Source organism: Lactuca sativa, chromosome 5, assembly GCF_002870075.4.
Source record: "Lactuca sativa cultivar Salinas chromosome 5, Lsat_Salinas_v11, whole genome shotgun sequence".
Lineage (NCBI taxonomy): Eukaryota > Viridiplantae > Streptophyta > Magnoliopsida > Asterales > Asteraceae > Lactuca > Lactuca sativa.
In genome coordinates, this window is record NC_056627.2 from 32,371,337 (window position 1) to 32,390,594 (window position 19,258).

At 44.5% G+C, this 19,258-nt stretch overlaps 1 long non-coding RNA gene across 2 annotated transcripts; it reads left to right on the top strand.

The window, feature by feature from the left end:
- Window positions 1–825: 825 nt before the first annotated feature.
- Window positions 826–3,306, top strand: LOC128126369 (uncharacterized). Of its 2 annotated transcripts, XR_008224227.1 has the most exons (3): window positions 1,500–1,778; window positions 1,935–1,993; window positions 2,818–3,306. It is a non-coding gene; the product is annotated as an uncharacterized LOC128126369 (long non-coding RNA). The 2 variants fall into 2 exon arrangements; XR_008224226.1 differs by having other exon boundaries at window positions 826–1,993.
- The last annotated feature ends 15,952 nt before the right edge of the window (window positions 3,307–19,258 follow it).

The window sequence follows — 19,258 nt, forward strand, 5'->3', positions numbered from 1 at the left end:
GAGTGCTCTCTCTATCTACTCTCAGTCGTTTGCCGAACCGCTCCCATCATCCGGCCGGCGACATCCGTGATTCTCGTTATCTTCTCTGTCGGTCTTGTACTCATGTATGTGTTTTCTTTGCTTTCCCTCTTTCTTTTTATCTTTCACTTGTCAAAAGTTAAGAGGGTGGGGTAAATAGATTAATGACAAAGTGAAGAAATGTGTCTCCTGGGGAAACTAAATAGAGGTAAAACACTAAAAGTAATTGTAGAAAAGTTAAAACAGTAGTACTGCCTATCTATATTCTATTATATTCTATTCATTCCTCCGTTTATTTTTCTTCCCATATATTGAAATTATTTTATATTGTAAAGAGAAACCTCCACATTTTATACAAACAATGATATTATAAAGTATAAATGTTGATTTGATGGTCTAAAAATATACCGAATTTAACTATATTATCGTTTTTATATATTTAATTTAATTATTTGTATTATGTAATAGATATTAACATGACAATCAAATTTATGAATTAAAAAATAACATAAAAGTTTTAATCAAAATCCCGAAGAGACACGTAATTATTTTATATGATTTTATTTTGAAATTTTGTTCGGCCCCCTAGCTTTAATTCTTGTGTTCCGTCCCTGCTCACTTCTTTCCGGTCGAAGTGTTGCCCGAGAAAAGTCTCGTTTTCTTCAAATCATCAATATTTCCAGGTGAGTTCATACCCCTATATTTTCATATCTTTTCTATGTTTTAGGGGGGGGGGGGGAGGGGGGAAAAGTGAAACGCAATAAAAACTTATGTGAAAATACAAATCGTTACATATAAGTTCAAATGTTTTACCTACATCTTATGTATAAATGTTAAATATGTAAAATAACGTTACTACTAACATTATAGACTACTTTACATGCAAAGTTGGTAATACACCAAGGTTTATCATTCAAATGAAACACATTTTTTGAAAAACTATAATAGGTATAGTTTACGAGATATTCATGATAGTTTTACATATTATAAACAAAAGAGGAAATACTTATATTCACAAGAAAAATGGAATTTTCATACGTAAACCTGTTGATACTAAATTTTGTGAGACATCTGACTTCATCGAACCTTTCAGTTCGCGGATTAACTCCTGTTTTATAAGTCATAATCTCTTGTAGAGAGAGCATGATACTTGTGTACCGGCAGGTCTGGGGTGACAAATGTCATATCATTCCAACGTCTGAAGAACGTTGTAACAAGCAGTCTGGTCAATAGTACGGTTATAAAACTCACATGAAATATTAAAACACTTGATTTACAAGGCTATCAAACACCTTAGTGATTATATATATATTACGTGTTTGTCCCTAACTGGTTTTTTTTAACTCGGAAGGTCCCTGTCCGATCTAAAAAGACTATTATGCCCTTATTAATTTCTTTTTTTAATTAATTTTATTATTTCCTTTTATTTATTTATCATTTTTAATTAGAAAACAAAGAATAAAAAAAACCAACACACCCCGTTTTATGACTTTATCCCTACCCACTCCTTTGTCGGTTCCTCCCCAAACACTTCTCTTCTACTTCTCTTCTCTGATAACCATAACAACTGTGGCTTTCCGGCGAGAGACCCTACCCCACCAGTGACCGGTAAGCTTTCTTCCTTTCATCATCTCTTATCCGTTCGAAGTCCATTGATTTTTGTGGAGCAATCAGATATTTGTCAAAGGTTAAAGTCGTAAATTTCGCACGTGTTGGGGGCTCGACGGATTTTGTTAATTACAAAAGGAGAAGCAACGGAGGTAAGTTTGATTTTCATATCAGTTCATTAGGGGATTTGATTTTACAAAGATAGAGAAATGTCTAAAATCGATTTTGGTAGAGAATTTGGGTTTTCAAGTTGCAGATTTTATGGTTCATCGAGCTGTAGATTTGGGTTTCATTTGATAAAATTGCAGATTTTCAGAAACCGGTGATGGGTGTGGTGTTAAGCGCCGACGATGAAGGAGTGGGAAGTGTAAGAAATTATTCTTCGGTTTTTGTATGTGATTCTTTGGGTTCAGGGGTTTACATTTATTAAAATTGGTCTTCGATTTTTGTATGGGCTTGTTTTGTGTTGTTGGAAACAATTGTAACTGTAGTGTAGTCGTAATTGTAGTTGGAATTTGGAGCTTTTGATTATAATAGTTCAATGCCATCAATCAGCAAACAAATCCATTTTGGGTTTCGATTTTTGAGTTTCATATTTCAGGTTGGATGTTAAGTCTAGTTTCAGGTTTTGATTTTCAATTTCAAATTCAGATTTTAGGATTTGGTTTTGAGTTTGGTTAGGATATAATTTTAATAAATTTCAGGTTAGGATTTGAGGTGTTCATCTATAGAATCCGGCAAGAGCACCGGTAGAATAGCCAGAGAAGATGAAGGTTGGAGGGAAGGGCATGTCGTGGGCTGGGAGAAGTAGCCCTTATAATTTAATAACATTTCTCTACTTTTTGTGGGACCCAAACTAGTTAATTGGTAATTAACAAATTAAAAAAATAATAGACAAGGGCATGATAGTCTTTCTACATCTAATAGGGACCAAGACAGTAATAACATCATACTATAGGGATGGTCCGAGAGCAAAATAAAAGTTAGGGACCAAACATGTAATTTCAAGCAAACCACAGGGAACATATCAGCAATTTACTCATAAAACTACTATTCATTCATGGAAAATATTGGATTTTTGATATGTGCATATTTAGTGTGTATTTAGTATAGTTTTTTATTCATATATTAGCTAAATTATCGCATATTATGGACAAAAGGTACTTAAAAGTGTTAAATTATGTTTTTCAGACCAAAGATGAAGCTCGGAAGCAAAAGGAAGCAAGAGAAGCGGTTAGGAGCTCGAGAGTGGAATGAAGAAGGAAAAAACACTAAAGAAAACTTCTACTCGTCGAGTCAGATAGTTACTCGACGAGTCCGGTCGAGGAATCAGAAGGATAATGACTCGGGATCCCAGATAGTTATCGCAATACGGGGAATGTGAGAGGGACTCGACGAGTCACCACTTGACTCGACGAGTCGGACCGCTTATTTCAAGATAATTCCACAGATCGAGAGGAGAGTTTGGGGGAACGATTCAGAGAGGTTTTGCTGCGATTGAGAAGCCAGAAGACCCTTAGAGATCGTCAAAGCGAGCTAGAGTTCAATTCCGAAGGAGCATTGAGGCAAAATTTATCATACTTCTTAAATCTTTGTGTTTAGTTACTATGTTTGAACATTTAGATTCTGTTTGTTTGCTGAATTTTATTTCAATGATGAGCTAAACCCTTTAAACTTCTATTTGGGGATACGAAATTGGTAGTATGGTTTGATTCTTGGTAGGATTAATTCTATGTTGGTTAATTTAGTTATTTTAGCTTGCTAAAGAACCTTGTGTGTGAATGATAATTGATTTTCTGTTAATAGGGAGATAATTAATTAGCATGGACATCTATTAGTTATCAATCTCATATGCTTAGTGAACACTTTTTGTCATATGTCTAGTGTAGTGAACATGAAACTAGGATTAATCAGAAAATCAAGTAAATTTATGTGCAAGCTTGTGAGATGACCATTAAACAAGAAGTTAATTAAAAGGATAAATTAATTAGCTATTGCAAGTCTAATTTAACCCGGATATTATATCTAGTAAATTTAATTGAAATAGACAACTGGCCATTGTTTAAATTGATTTATTTGCTAAGGCTTAATGAAGTGAAAACGGAACTAATCAATTGAATCGGTAACTAGCAAAAGAATTAATCCATTGCACTTTTACCTTGAAATCAACCATAGGATCAATTAAGTTGAACTAAATAGAAGTACTTCTCCGTTATTGAATCTAGTCAAAGTCTTTATTTTCTAGCTTAAATTAGTAATAATTAGTAAGTTTCTAGTCTTGTAAAACTAGAGAACAACCCTTGCTTTTTAATTAACTTAGATTAAATTAGTTTTTAGTTTAATTTGCCGTTCCCTGTGTTCGATACCCTGCTTATTTAGCTATACCACAATTGATAGGTCCACTGCCTTTTGTGTGTTATTTGATAATTAAAAGTAGGTTTAAAACTAGTGGGTTTAACACACATCAATTTTCTAGATACAAACACAGTTACTTTATACAAAAAGGCATTCAATTCTTATACAAAAATGTTTATGAACTCACCAACTTAATTGTTGACACTTCTTTCAAAACTACTTGTATTTCTCAGAGATTCAGTAATACAGGTAACAACTGCTTTTGGGAAGGGACGCTAAGGCATAAATTTCAAACTACATAATCATTATAATGTAATTTCTTTTGAAACATCTAATACAATCAACAATGTAACTCTTTAAATTATATTTATGATGGTTGTGTTTACTTTCTTTACTATTTATTCAACTGTTATGATACTACATGAAGTCATCCGCCCTCGAATTATTCCGCCATTCTGGTTTGGGGGTGTGACATTTAGACCCGGACCACCCATCCTTTCCTGCTCCAAGATTTAGCATTGGTAACCCTAACCCTAGAGCTTCATTTCCCCAGCCGCCACTACCTTTGGAGCGCCCTCTTCCGCCGCTGCTTTGCCGATGAACGCCGCCGCCATAATGTTGCTACTGGAGTCGCTGTGAGCAGCTCAGATGACCGTCGGAGGCTGACGAACAGACCATAATCATTGTTGTGTGGTTGTGAGCGACCAGGAAGCCTTAGGTAAAGTCCTTCTGCTACCTCTCTCTCTCTCTCTCTCTCTCTCTCTCTCTATTTTCTTTACTCTTTCCGGTGAGTGTGACGTGGGTCATGTCCTTGCTGTTGCTATCAGCCTTAGCCGCCGTTTCTGTTAGCTCCGACGTCGCTAGCCGCCAAGTTGGTGGCTGAGGGCTATGGTCGCATTCCATGTTATGTGGGTATGCTGCTAGAACCATGAAGCTTGCGGAGTAGATGACATTTTGGCTAGAGGTGAGGCGAACTACCATGGCAACCAACCATGGTGGCAGCCGCTAAGTCTTTTTCTCTCGCCACCACCAGCCATCGTGAGGAGGTGGTTGTGTGCGTGAATTAGTGTGTATATGAATGTATTTCATGGACTTAATGTTGTTTGGATCTCTCTTGGCCAGGAATCGGAAGGAAACTCATCACCACCACCATGAGGTGGTGGCCGCCATCTTTTTCCGCCATTCCGCCACTGCTAGCCACCATCTCGGGTGGCTGTGGGCTTTTGGGTGCATTTAGATTGATGTTTGGAGTGCTTTTGGTGTTGCTTTGGCCCAAGATCATAACCACCACCACCGTGAGGTGGTGGCTGCCGCCGTGAACCGCCACCAACCACCACTGCTCAAGGTGGTAGTGGGTGGTACCCGACTTTATTAGACTTTAATTAATGTAAAATCTTAACTATTGGATGAAGTGGTTTTGTGATTTGGTTGGAAACCCTAATTAGGGTTTAGAAAACCCTAATTTTGGAAATGTGTATTTTGGATTTGTCGGGACCCGCGTTTGGACCGTTGGATTTGGAATTTTGAATTATACCCGACGACATTGAAATTTTGGTCTAGTGGAGTAATGGACTTAATTGTGACATCCCCATTTTCACGGCCAAAAAAGACCGATGTTGTTTATGCTTTATAAAAATCAGAGTACTTCATTTTATAAAAATGTTGCGGAATTTGTTCCCAGAAAAACATGGTAAATACGTTATTAAAACATTTTCGAAGAAACGTATTTATTTCATTTTAAAACGTTTGGGATGTCATCGTTAATACAGAAACATAAGCATAAACAGAACTTACAATTATTTACACTAGTGATCTACATCTCTTTAAATCTCTCAGTGTAATGTCACTTCATATCAACACCTGTGATATAAATAAACTAAGTGGGTCAGGTTGGGAAACCTGGTGAGTACATAGGGTTTTCAACCCACAATAATATAATTATTATGTTTAAACAATCAAACAATCAACCCAATTACCCATCCCCATTATCTTCTTTATTCTTAAGGATCTACCCTAAGAATCAGCTATTTCTCATTCATTCATTCCTGAGGATCATCCTAAGGAAACAACATGAAGTCCATTGTTGCCAATGACACATTGGTCAAGCGCAGCTGCTAATATTGTCACTTAGGCTCAGCTGCCAGAATTAGGACATTTTCTATGAGGCGCTTCTGCCGGTATTGATCTTTAAACACTACTGTCATGGTCATAAGGTTCCCTATTAGGCGCAGCTGCCGATACTATCCTTATAGCGCAACTGCTAGGACGTTTACCGTAGATCTAAATCATCTACGGGTTGTGGCGCAGCTGCCAGTGCTCATCTATAGGATACTAGGTCCACTGCTGCCAATGTATACCTATAGGGCACTAGGTCCGTACTACTAATGTTCCTCTATTTCAGCTTTTATCCATCATCATTCATCTACCCATGTTTTACCCAACATATTTTGTAGATATAAAATACTTTATACAGTTTACATCTTTTAAAACATGTATAAAAATCTTTCACCAGCATAGACAACAAGTATTCAGACAATATGCACACATAACACGTAATTTATATTAAAATACTTCATATCTATGTGTAAGATGAAAGAGACCATGCACTCACCTGATTAGGTGGTGATTCCGAACTCAGACAGCACTTCGTTATCTCAAAACAAATTTCCTCGACAAAACCTAGTATCAATACCACTAGGGTTTAGTTTTTAACGTTAACCACGACTAATTAATAGTCTAGCTATTATTACTATTATATAAGCGTTAAATAACACTCAATATAACTCATAATAATAGCCCAAATAATTATTTTAAGGTCCTAATAATGTTACTATAATTAAATAAAATCTATATTAAATATAGTATAGGCGTAGCTCACTTACAGCGAGTTTTTATTAAAAACCGGGCTTCGCTGGAGCAGCGTTTCCAAGCCGAAAGCTTTTCTTCTCGGAGCCGTCGGGCGCTCCGGGGCTTTCTTCTCGTGCTAGGGAGGTTCCGTAGACTTGGGATGGGTTTAGGGAGGCTAGAGAGAAGTTAGAGAGAGAAAGAGAGGCTTATGGTGTGAAGAAAATATGAGGAGTTCACCCTTGTATTTATAGGAGTTTTATAGTAAAGTAGTCTCTAAGCTTCGTCCGTAACTTTTGCATACGAGCTCCGTTTTTGTCTGTCTTTTTACCGTTGAGTTCCTATTAATGATATCTTCAACTTTCATTTAGACCTCGTTGGCTAATTCTCATTCTATCTCGGATTTACAAAACTGTATCGAATTCGCCGCGCTCGAAAAGTAGGGACTAAGCTTCGTCCATAACTTTCGCATACGAGCTCCATTTTTGTCTGTCTTTTTACCGTTAAGTTCCTATTAATGAGATCTTCAACTCTCATTTAGACCTCGTTGGCTAATTCTCATTCTATCTCGTATTTACGAAACTGTATCGAATTCGCCGCGCTCGAAAAGTAGGGACTAAGCTTCGTCCATAACTTTTGCATACGAGCTCTATTATCGACGTTCTTTATATCCACGCGTTGGTATTTACGAGTACTACAACTTTCATTTAGATCCCGTCGGCTAAAAATCGACCGATCTAAAATTCAGATTTCGGGTTGTGCACTGCTATGGTAAATCTTAGAAAAATCATAACTTCCTCATACGAAGTCAGATTTGGGCGTTCTTTTTATTGATGTTCTTAGTTTAACATATTCTACGAGTTTCGTTTAGATCGCTAAGGCTAAATCTCGCTCTATCATAAATTCACTATTTACGTTTCCCGGTATCGTGCCGGTTTCGTCGCGAAACTTCAACGGGTCATAACTTCTTCGTTATAACTCGGTTTTTGGCGTTCTTTATATGTACGAAAACCTTGTAACATACTCTACAACTTGGTTAAGATTATTTATTCTAAATAATCTTTTGTCGAAAAGTCGTTTTCGACCCCTATTGCCTCTAATTTGACTAGCCCAGATTTGCGGGCGTTACATTAATGGATTAAGTCCTTAATGGTTTAAGTAGGAACACTTAACCTTAATCATCATTTTATGTGAAAAATCCTAATTGGGTTTGGGTTCTTATTAGGCCATTTCTTGGACTAATTTGTTGTGGGCCTTCGTGGGCCAAATAGGGAACATGTTTATGAACTAAGGAAATTATTGGGCTTTAGGATAAGGCTCATTAGAAAGGTGAAACGTCCCAAAATTCAAGACTGGAAATTTCTTTTATAAAACATTACTTAAAATATAATTGTCACTCCATAACATAATCAGAGTATTAATTTCAAAACACATGTTCATTACCAGAGTAAAACATCACAGGCTGACTAATATATGGTGTGTGTCATGCGATCACCCCAAGCTCTTCCCTCCGCTACCAGAACTACCTGAAACCAAAACTGAAAACCGTAAGCACGAAGCTTAGTGAGTTCCCCAACCTACCACATACCATGCATAACCACATAGTGCACATACTGGGCCACGCCCGCTATTCTGGGCCTCGCCCCTACCTCAGACCTCGCCCGCTACAACGGCCTCACCTAGCTTCGAGCCCTACTCGGACACAGATCTGTTTAACTTAGGTCTCGCCTGTCGCTGGGCCCCGCCCGCTAACTTATAATAGCACATAAGCATATAACAACACATAAGCTATTACATGTTAATAAATCATGTCCTGAGGCCTTGCCTATCTTGGGCCTCGCCCTTGTCCTGTTACTGATGAGTCATGGAACCCCGTCCATGCCCCTACTGGTGGTGAGATACGGGCCCAGCCCACACTCACTATTTCCCTAACTTGGGCCTCGCCCCTGATCTGCTGCTAATGAGATGTGGAACACCATCCACACTCTGCTATTGATAAGATACGGGACCTCGCCCACCCTCACCTCCCTACCAGGCACATACAAGTATCACACAGACAACAAGTATAAACTATCACATAAACCCTTCCTTGGGCACCCGCCCTCTATCATTGGACCTCGTCTTGAATATCATTCTATCATACTGTGCCTAGGGCTAACCCCCGGGTCTTCTACTCATAACTACATGGGCCGGCATTATGGCCTTAGACCCATTCACACAAAGGGAAACTCACCTGGTACTGCTGAACTTATTGATAACCCCTCTGGATGCTGACCGAAAATTCCCTAAACCGCTGCTCCACTAGCTCCCCGAGCTACCAATATCAAAACATATATCACTTAGCTCAACTGATCTCCAAAAGTCAACTAAGTCAACGCTGATCAAAGACAAAGTCATGGTCAAGGTCAACCTTCCATGTCAACCCTACTCGCCGAGTCTACCTACTGACTCGCCGAGTTCATATGCTCAGAGTCCTTCCATTCGCGACTCGACTCGCCGAGTCAGTCCATGACTCGCCGAGTCCACCGATTTCCGAGTCCTGTCCTGTCCAACTCACTGAGTCTCCACTCGACTCACTGATTCGAGTCTCAACTCGAAGGGTTCGGGGTTTCGCGACCTGACTCGCCGAGTCCAAGGCAATCTTCAACAGACTTGCCGAGTTGTTCTTCCAACTCGTCGAGTTCCTGCCTAACTTCATCCAACTCGTCGAGTCCACCCATGTGACTCGCCGAGTCGCTCCAGTTCTTAATCCATTCAGTGGCTTTTCGAGCCATGCAGGGGCTCCAAATCATAGATCCATACTTCCAAAGCTCAATCCTTACGTAAAGTTGCAAACTTTACGTATAAATAAATAGATTTAGGCTCAAAACACTATAGGGCTAGGTTTTAGGACAAAAGGGCTTCACCAACTACTCAATATCTGATGCTTTATGACATATTGGACCATCCCAACACTAGATCTGAAGTGGCAACCACATATCTAAGCCCCAAACCCGAATTGGGTCTCAAACAACCATAAAACCCCCAAATCTCATAACAAAAATAGATCTAGATGCAAAGGAGGGAAGATATCAGCTTATTACCTCAAAGATGAACACAAACTGAAGTAGATCTCGGATCTACACCTCTCCTTTGAAGCAAACCTCTTGATCTTCAAGTTCCTTTCAAAGTTTCCTTCCTCCAAAGCTCACACGAAATCTAGGGTTTACAGGATCTCTAGGATGTTATGGAAGCTGAGGAAGGGACATAACACCCTTTATATGGGATACAACTCCCGGGATTAGGGTTTTCCTTGTTCAGACCAGACTCGCCGAGTCCCTTAGCCGACTCGCTGAGTTGGTCACTTACTCCTCGACTCGGATCCCGCTCGGACTCGCCGAGTTCCTCCTTGGACTCGACGAGTCGGCCCTTTAGCTTATGGTTTTCTTTCCTTTCTTGACCTTCCTGATTTTGGGTGTTATAACTCTCCCCCACTTAAACTAAACTTCGTCCTCGAAGTTTGCTATGACCAACCGCTTGCGATCTGCTTCCAATACTCTGCTTATTAATCCAACACCAACTGCCTACCTTCGCTGGCCTTTCGCCCGATCCTCCTGACGACCATTAATCCTTGCAGATAATAATCTCGGGTCAACCCTGACCCTGAATATTCTGGAAACACAACTTACTCAACCAACAATCCTTCTGGTACTCTCCGAGTACTGCAACTGAACCCATAGGGGTTCCCCCTCTTTCCTGGTGCGTTTTCTTGCCTTCCCATGGCGATGCTCCATAAGCAACTATTTCCTTTGTCACTGTGAAGGTCCTATCCTTCACCAAATCCATTACTCCAACTACCTCCAATACAGGTCATTACCGCCACTATCCACTGGGCACTTCTCTCTACTATAATTGGGTGTCGAGCACCCCACGATCAACTAACTGAATTCCACCATAGACCACTTACCAACACTGCTACTGACTGAAAATTTATGTCGTCCCTTATCTGCCTTCCGGATGAACTGAGACCACCCTGGTCCCTACTGTTCTAACAATATCTGGATTTCCGGCTCCCACCAGTCGCTAGTCCCAACACAACTCCTAGTTGCTCCCAGCGACTTTCGAAGAAACTTCGACTACCTATAACTGCTCAATCTATTCTGCCATTCAGGCACTACATTCCTGGGATCCTCGATCCCCTATCTTGACACTAAGGTCCCTACCAGGTCCCACCTGTGCTACTAAAACTCACGGGCCTCGCCCACGGGTCTCACCCGCCTCTATCCTTTTAGTCTCACTTGTTTAACCACTCTCACACGGGCCTCGCCCACGGATCTCACCCAACCATACTACTGAGCAACCCTACTCTCAAGTCTCACCTATGCTGCTACTCTTATAAGAGCCTCGCCCACGGGTCTCACCCAACTACATCCTGGAGCAGCCTATCCTAAGGTCTCACCTCTCTAAGGCTATACAGGCAAACTCCCTACTATTCTCATCCACTACCCATTCCTGATCCCTATCTGATCACTAGGAGATAAGGGCCTCGCCCCAACTCCGCTAACGAAGCTACTATGGAATGCTACGGCTTACCCGCAGTCTTACATCACCTTCCATCTCTGACTGCTAGTGAATGCTACGGCTGCCCCGTAGTCTTATAACACCTTCCACCATTGACCGCTGCTGGAGAAAGTTGCGGCTCTCCCGCTGCTCTACCATGCTCTACATGCTGCCTCTGCCACTGTCTACTAACACGAAAGCATCCCATGCTATCTGTCCTCAAAATCTTCATTCCAACTAACTCGAGTCCTACAGGCGATCCTCCAACCTGAATTCCCAACCACGTACTAACCATCACCATTACATGCACTAACTGATGGGGAGTTTCTCAAACTCCCAACCCTGAACTCCTCAATCCATCAAATGTTGTACTACTTCTTTTCCTTCTCATAGATCGCATACTCATTCTGGATCTGCATGCTCTTACCCTTGTACACTCAGAGGATTCCCCCCCCCTCTTTCGATCCTGCTTACACCTCGTTGCTCAATGTTCGAAAAGAAATCCCAATCCTTGCTACCATTCCATAATCAATCAACTGAGGAACCCCAAGCTTACCATAGTTAGGGATCTAACTAGTCCATTTCTAAAACTATACGGCTCCGAGCTAGCGAGACATACCAAGTCCCTCACAGGCATGCTATGATTACTGCATCCTAAGCGACCTTCTCCAATAGGGCACATCCCTTAACTACCATTCAAATGTCCAAGGTATGCAGATGGCATATAACTCGATCACAATCAGGCCGCACAAAAAAAAAAATACTCATACCAATAATGATGCAGAACCATAACAATATAATTATGCACAAATATAAGAACTGAAAACGGAAGTCGCATACCTGAAACGTCCGGCGCTGCTCGCGCCTCCAAGGTAGTTATCTGAAAAGCCCTACCTCCTACCGCAGGCGCCTCTGCACGGCCCTGACGGCCGTCCGTGATCCTCAAAGTTGCAGGGGCAGGTACCATCACCCGGGAAGCAAACTGGGGCACTGGGCCTTCTTGTGGCTCCGCTGACTGCAGTGAAAACATATCAAGTCTGATCCCTGTGTGGTGGTAACAGTACAATCCCTGCTAAAATGACCAGTCCGACCGCACTTGAAGCAGCCAGACTCACCACCGCTACCACTCCTGCACGCGCCCCCGTGCGCCCTGCCACACTTCCCGCACCGGCTGCGGTCCTGATAATCCCTCGATCTCGAATCCGATCCCTTGGGCCTTTTGCCCGAACCTGTGGCTACCTGAACCTCATCCGACTTCCTCTTCCAGATCTGCTCCAAATCAATTTCTCTCTCTCTCTCTCTCTCTCTCTAGCTCGCGCGATCATATCCTCTTACGTTTTGCAGATGGACCTGCTCAGGAAGCGGGGCAAGTTGGGCCCGCGATTCATCGGACCGTTCAGGGTCTTAGCCCGGGTGGGCAAGGTAGCATATAGGCTGGATCTGCCAGCCGAGCTTAGCCAGATCCACAGCACTTTCCATGTTTCGCAGTTGCGGAAGTGCCTAGTGGACGATTCTGCAGTAGTACCTTTGGAGGATATTCAGGTTGATGACAGCCTGAACTACATCGAGCGCCCAGTCGCAATCCTCGACAGGAAGTCGAAGGATTTAAGGAACAAGAGGGTGGAGCTAGTGAAGGTGCAATGGCAGCACCGCAAGGGTTCAGAGTGGACTTGGGAGCCGGTAGACGAGATGATGGAGCACTACCCCGAGCTGTTTCAGGATCAGGCGGCAGACTTCGAGGACGAAGTCTAAAATAAGTGGGGGAGATTTGTAGCACCTGGTTTCCGGTATGTGAATTTTATTTGAGCATTGCCCTGATTTAGCCTTAGACTCGGCGAGTCATAGGGTCCGACTCGCCGAGTAGGGACGAGACTCAGGACGCGTTTTAAGTAGGCGACTCGACGAGTCCATATCCTGGACTCGGCGAGTCACCGCTGCGGGATGAAACCCTAAGTTTCAAGGGTTTGCACCCTATTTAAACTCTCATTCCGCCCCAACTCGTCCCCATTCACCCCCAGAACTCCCCCTACATCGTTTTCCCTTGTTTCCTTGAGAGTTTGAGGTATTCTTGGTGTGTTCTTGAAGGTTTTGAAGAGTAAGAGGAGTAGATCAAGAAGAGGAGAAGGAGATCAGCCATCCTTGTGTCATTTCAACTTTTCCTTTGAGGTATAACCCGTTTTCCCCTTGATTCTATGCTTAAAACTTCATTTGAGTCCTTCTTGGTCAATTCCCCAAGTTTGCATGATCATTATATGTTGTAATAAGGCGTTTGGCCTTTGGATCTATGTAAGATTGAGCTCCAGGAGCTCAGATCTGTTAGCTTTTTGGCCTCATGAGGCTTGTTAGCCCTAGATCTACCATTTTGAGACATTTTGAGCCTTATAATCCATATTGGTGAATATCCACACGTAAAGTTGGAAACTTTACGTGTGATTCGTGTCCTAGAAGTCCAGATCTATGAATGGCATGGTCTGAAACCGAGCAAATCGGTATATTTAAGGAGTGCATGGCGACGACTCGGCGAGTCGCATAGGTGACTCGGCGAGTCTGGTCGCGAGTCACCGAATTGGTCCCTTCTTCATGTGTCGAGTTGAGCCTTGAGTCACAGGGGGTGACTCGGTGAGTTGGGAGCTGAACTCACCCATGTTAGGACTCGGCGAGTCAATGCCCTGACTCGGCGAGTCCAAGGCAATCTTCATAGCTCAAGAACAGACTCGGCGAGTTGTTCATACAACTCGGCGAGTCTTAGCATAAAGTGTTCATCGGATGAAGATGAACTCGACGAGTTGCTCATACAACTCGGCGAGTAGGATGAAGGTGTTGAATGGCAGTTAGAAGGTGAACTCGTCGAGTCATAGCCCGACTCGACGAGTAGAACCAGGGACCCAGGACATTGGTTTGCTAGGGACTCGGCGAGTGGAGATCCACTCGGCGAGTCGGGTCAACTGAAAGTTGACTCCAGCTTTGGCTTAGAGTTAATCCAGGGGTAAAATGGTCATTTTACCTAAAGGACAGTTAGCAGTGTTTGATTGAGTATGTCGCGGAAATTGCAGCCGGAGGACTCCCGGAGCAGCAGCAGTCAGTTAGTTCCCGATCAGTTCAGCAGCTACTTCGAGGTTAGTTACCTTCCAGTAGCGGTGGGTCTAAGGCCACAATGCCGACCCACCAGTAGGAGTTGTATGATAGATGATTGTCTTTGTGATATCATCTAAGTTCGCTAGTACCTGACATGTTATATGCTAGCATGATATGCTGTATGTGATAGTAGTAGAGCCTGGTTGTTCGGGCCGAAGGGTAGTCAGACACCCCAGATACGTCTGACAGTATGTGACGATATGTATGCATGCTGGCTTGTTATGTTATATGTGATCGTAGTAGTAGGGGTGAAATAGTCCCCGAGGATCGGTTGTTAGGACCGATGGGTAGTCAGCACCCCAGAATGGCTTGACACGGGTAAGACGGCACCCCAGAATGGCCGTATGGGTAGGTCAGCACCCCAGAATGGCTTGACACGGGTAAGACGGCACCCCAGAATGGCCGTATGGGTAGGTCGGCACCCCAGAATGGCCGTACCGGGTAGTCAGGCACCCCAGAATAGCCTGGCAGTATATATGTTATGTGTTTGTATGGTATGCGGTACGTTGGGGGAACTCACTAAGCTTTGTGCTTACGTTGTCAGTTTTGTTTTCAGGTACCTCTGCATCGAAGGGGAAGGAGCCGACGCGGTAGCGGCACGTCATACACACACTCTTCGGTTTCCGCATTTATGAGATTTACTGGGATTGTACTCTGATATTTTGATGGGATGTACGGTTTGGCTTTTGAGAACATGGTTGCAATGTGTTATGGTGTGAACAAACAATGTTTCTTTTATTTAGACAATGTTTTATTTATTAATGTTTTTCTAAAGTAATATCAAAAAAAAAAAAGAAAAGAAAAAATTTTGGGTCGTTACAAGTTGGTATCAGAGCCCTGGTTTGAGGGATTCGGACACGCCTTCGGGAGTGTTGGACTCAAACCGAGGGATTGAAAGATTTTTCCAAAAGAAATTATTCTTTAAAACCCGGAAAAGAGTCACGAGAAAGAGTAAAGTGTGTGACGTGCGCAACCGGCCGAGCTCAAGTAAGTATTCCCCATAGTACCCATACAAGTTTATGTTATGTTTATCAGCTTTATGAATATTGCATGCTAGAATAGGCTAAGGATCTAGGAGTGATGCCTTATGTGCCTGTTTATTTGTTGCAGCTTATTGAATATTGCATGCTAGAATTGAGTAGACAGCAGTAGGGTAGCCTGTTTAGGTTATGCCTGATAGTATGAGCTTAACATCCTATGTTAAGTGTCGTTTCTTGTTTTAAGAACAGTTTTGGCTTGAGTCTGTTTTTCCTTATCCGAATGCTGCTTGCTTCGTGCTCGGTGGGATTCTGAGTAATGGGAGTGAGCCACTAGGTAAACACGTCACACCACATGTAATCGGGGTTGAATAATCCCAAAGTGTTGGAACTGGCCCTATTGCGCAGCTCTTGTTTGAGTCCAACCGTTGTAGGGACGGGCCTTTTACTTGAAGGACGATCTAATCCTCATCACAGGTGGTGGTGTTTAGGTGGTGGCTAACTGGCATTATGAGGAGACCTACAGCAGCTGAGGACCAGTTGTGTTGAACTTGAGTTCTCCCTAGGGCAAGTCTAGGGTGAGAATATCGGAGAGTAGCAGTAGTAGAGGGGAGTTGGTGGAGTCGAGGAATTTCTCGGAGAAGGTACGGATAGATGTGGAAGGTAGTATGGGCCCGTACTACTGAAAGCAGAGGATCCGTACCCGAGCCGAGGAAGGCCAAGACGAGACCAAGGAACCTGTAAGTAGTTGAGATCCCTCAGAAAGTAGCAGTACCACTAATAATTATTATCGATGTTTTACAGAATGGTGGTACTTCGACCGAGACCGACAGATGGCGGGTCAGGAGAGGGGTCAGGTTCGGGATCTGGCACCGAGCCGATTGAGGAGAGGCTACGTGAGTTCATCACGTCGGAGATCACTAGGGGCATCCTTGAGTCGACCCCCATCATCTTCGGGTCGATCAAGGAAGGGATCGTGGAGATGATGGAAGATCGCCTACGGGCATTCAGGAGCGACTTGGCCTCTAGCCAGTCAGGATCTCGCACACTGTCCTTCAAGGACTTCAGGAGCAGTGGTGCGCCGGATTTCCATGGGGTGAAGGACCCCATTGTCGCCAGGCGGTGGATTGCGGATATCGAGTCTGCCCAGTTGATCAGCTTCTGCCCCGAGGGGTCGAAGGTGAGGTACGCAGCAGGATGTTTACGGGACCGGGCCCGAGATTGGTGGGAGTCAGTGGGTGACTCGATGGGAGCCTCGGCTATCGAGACAATGACCTGGTCGGACTTTGTGGCTAGGTTCAGGGCAGAGTTTGCGCCAGCGGTCGAGCTTCAGCAGCTGGCCAGGGAGTTCTTAGACATGAGGCAGACGACAGAGACCGTGGCGGAGATCACCGCCAAGTTTCGGGAGAGGGCTTTGTTGGTGCCCCAGTATGCAGGTGACGAGGATATGAGGAGGACTCGTTACCATGATATGCTACGAGCTGACATTCGGGAGCATGTTAGTTTTTCGGCTTGCCCTACCCTGGACTCCATGATTGCCAGGGCTAGGGAGAGGGAGATAGATTTGGAGCACATCCGGAAACGGAAACTTGAGAATGGTCAGTCATCGGGGGCTTCGGGGAAGAAGCCCAAGGGATCAGATGGGAGGCCGAAAGGTCAGTCGGGACCAAGCCGCTGCGGGAGGTGCGGCAGGCCGCACGAGGGGGCGTGCAGGATGGGATCGTCAGGCTGCTACAAGTGCGGCAAGCTTGGGCATATCAGCAGGGATTGCACTGCTCCTGCGACCGTTATTCAGACATCGGAGTTGCTGTGTTTCCACTGCAACCAGAGGGGCCACAAGAAGGCCAATTGCCCCATGTTGACAGCTTCAGCGCCAGTGAAGGCGCCAGCTCCAGCGACCCTGCGGATCACGGATGGCCGTCAGGGCAAGGCAGAGGCTCCAGTGGTGAGGAGTCGGGCATTTCAGTTGACTGCCGAGGAGGCACGCGCCGCGCCCGATGTGGTGACGGGTATGATTCCTTCCTTCTATCTTTTATTTTACATTGTTGTGATATTGATATGTGCTCCGTGTGTATACATGTGTATTAGGATCGTTCCATGTGAACGGCATCCCGGTTCAGGTATTGTTCGACTCGGGTGCATCCCGATCGTTCGTTTCTCTTGCTCTTAGCAAGAGATTTCATGAGACTTCAGGCGAGTTAGATTGCCCGTTAGAGGTAGAGATTGCCGATGATCGAACGGTGCGAGCATCGATGGTGTTTCGAGATTGTGTCCTGCGACTGTTTGAGGAGTGTTACCTGGTAGACTTGGTTCCCATTCCATTGTGTGGGAACAAGGTGATTATTGGTATGGATTGGTTGAGCCCTAATGGGGCAGTGATAGATTGCGCACAGCAGCTAGTGCGAGTCAAGACCCCAAGCGGGGGAGAGTTGGTGATTCATGGAGAGCGGCCGCAGTGTGGACCCACTGTATGTTCAGCAGCGAGGGCTAGGCGCTACCTTCAGCGGGGATGCGCGGGTTATGTCGCGTACGTGATGGACACCCGGGAGGCGGGTAAGGCAACCGTGAGCGAGGTCCCGGTGGTTCGAGATTTTTCTGATGTTTTTCCGGAGGAACTACCTGGGATACCTCCGGAGCGACAGGTGGAGTTCAGGATTGACCTCGTTCCCGGTGCGGCTCCGATAGCCAAAGCACCGTATCGGTTGGCTCCTCCCGAGATGCAGGAGTTGTCCACGCAGCTGCAGGAGCTGCTGGACAAGGGATTTATTCGGCCGAGCAGTTCGCCCTGGGGAGCCCCGATTCTGTTTGTGAAGAAGAAGGATGGGTCGCATCGGATGTGTATAGATTATCGGGAGCTGAACAAGGTAACGGTGAAGAACCGTTACCCGCTCTCGAGGATTGATGACCTCTTTGACCAGCTTCAGGGTGCATCTTGGTTCTCCAAGATTGATTTGCGTTCGGGTTATCATCAGATGAGGGTCAGGGAGGAGGATATGCAGAAGACCGCATTTCGGACGCGCTATGGCCATTTCGAGTTTGTGGTGATGCCGTTTGGGCTCACCAATGCTCCTGCCGCGTTCATGGACCTCATGAACCGTGTATGCAGACCGATGCTGGACCGGTCTGTGATAGTCTTTATCGATGATATCTTGGTTTACTCCAAGACCCGGGAGGAGCATGAGGAGCATTTGAGAGAGGTGTTAGAGACCCTGAGGAGGGAGAGCTTGTATGCCAAGTTCTCCAAGTGTGAGTTTTGGTTGCGCGAGGTGCAATTTCTGGGGCACCTCGTCAACCAGAACGGGATTCTGGTCGATCCGGCCAAGGTTGAGGCCGTGATGAGATGGGAGGTTCCGAAGTCCCCATCTGAGATTCGGAGCTTCCTAGGATTGGCAGGCTACTATCGGAGATTTATCCAGGATTTCTCCAAGATAGCCGTGCCCCTGACGCGGCTGACGAAGAAAGCCGTGGTCTTTCGGTGGGGACCCGAGCAGCAGGCTGCATTTGAGACGCTGAGACAGAGATTGTGTGAGGCGCTGATCTTAGCCCTGCCGGAGGGCGTAGAGGATTTCGTGGTTTATTGCGATGCGTCCATTTCTGGGTTGGGCGCGGTGCTGATGCAAAGGGGGCATGTCATTGCTTACGCTTCGAGGCAGCTCAAGCCTCACGAGGCGAACTACCCGACGCACGATTTGGAGTTGGGGGCGGTGGTATTTGCCCTCAAGATTTGGCGACATTACCTCTATGGGGTTCGGTGTACCATCTACACGGACCACAAGAGCTTG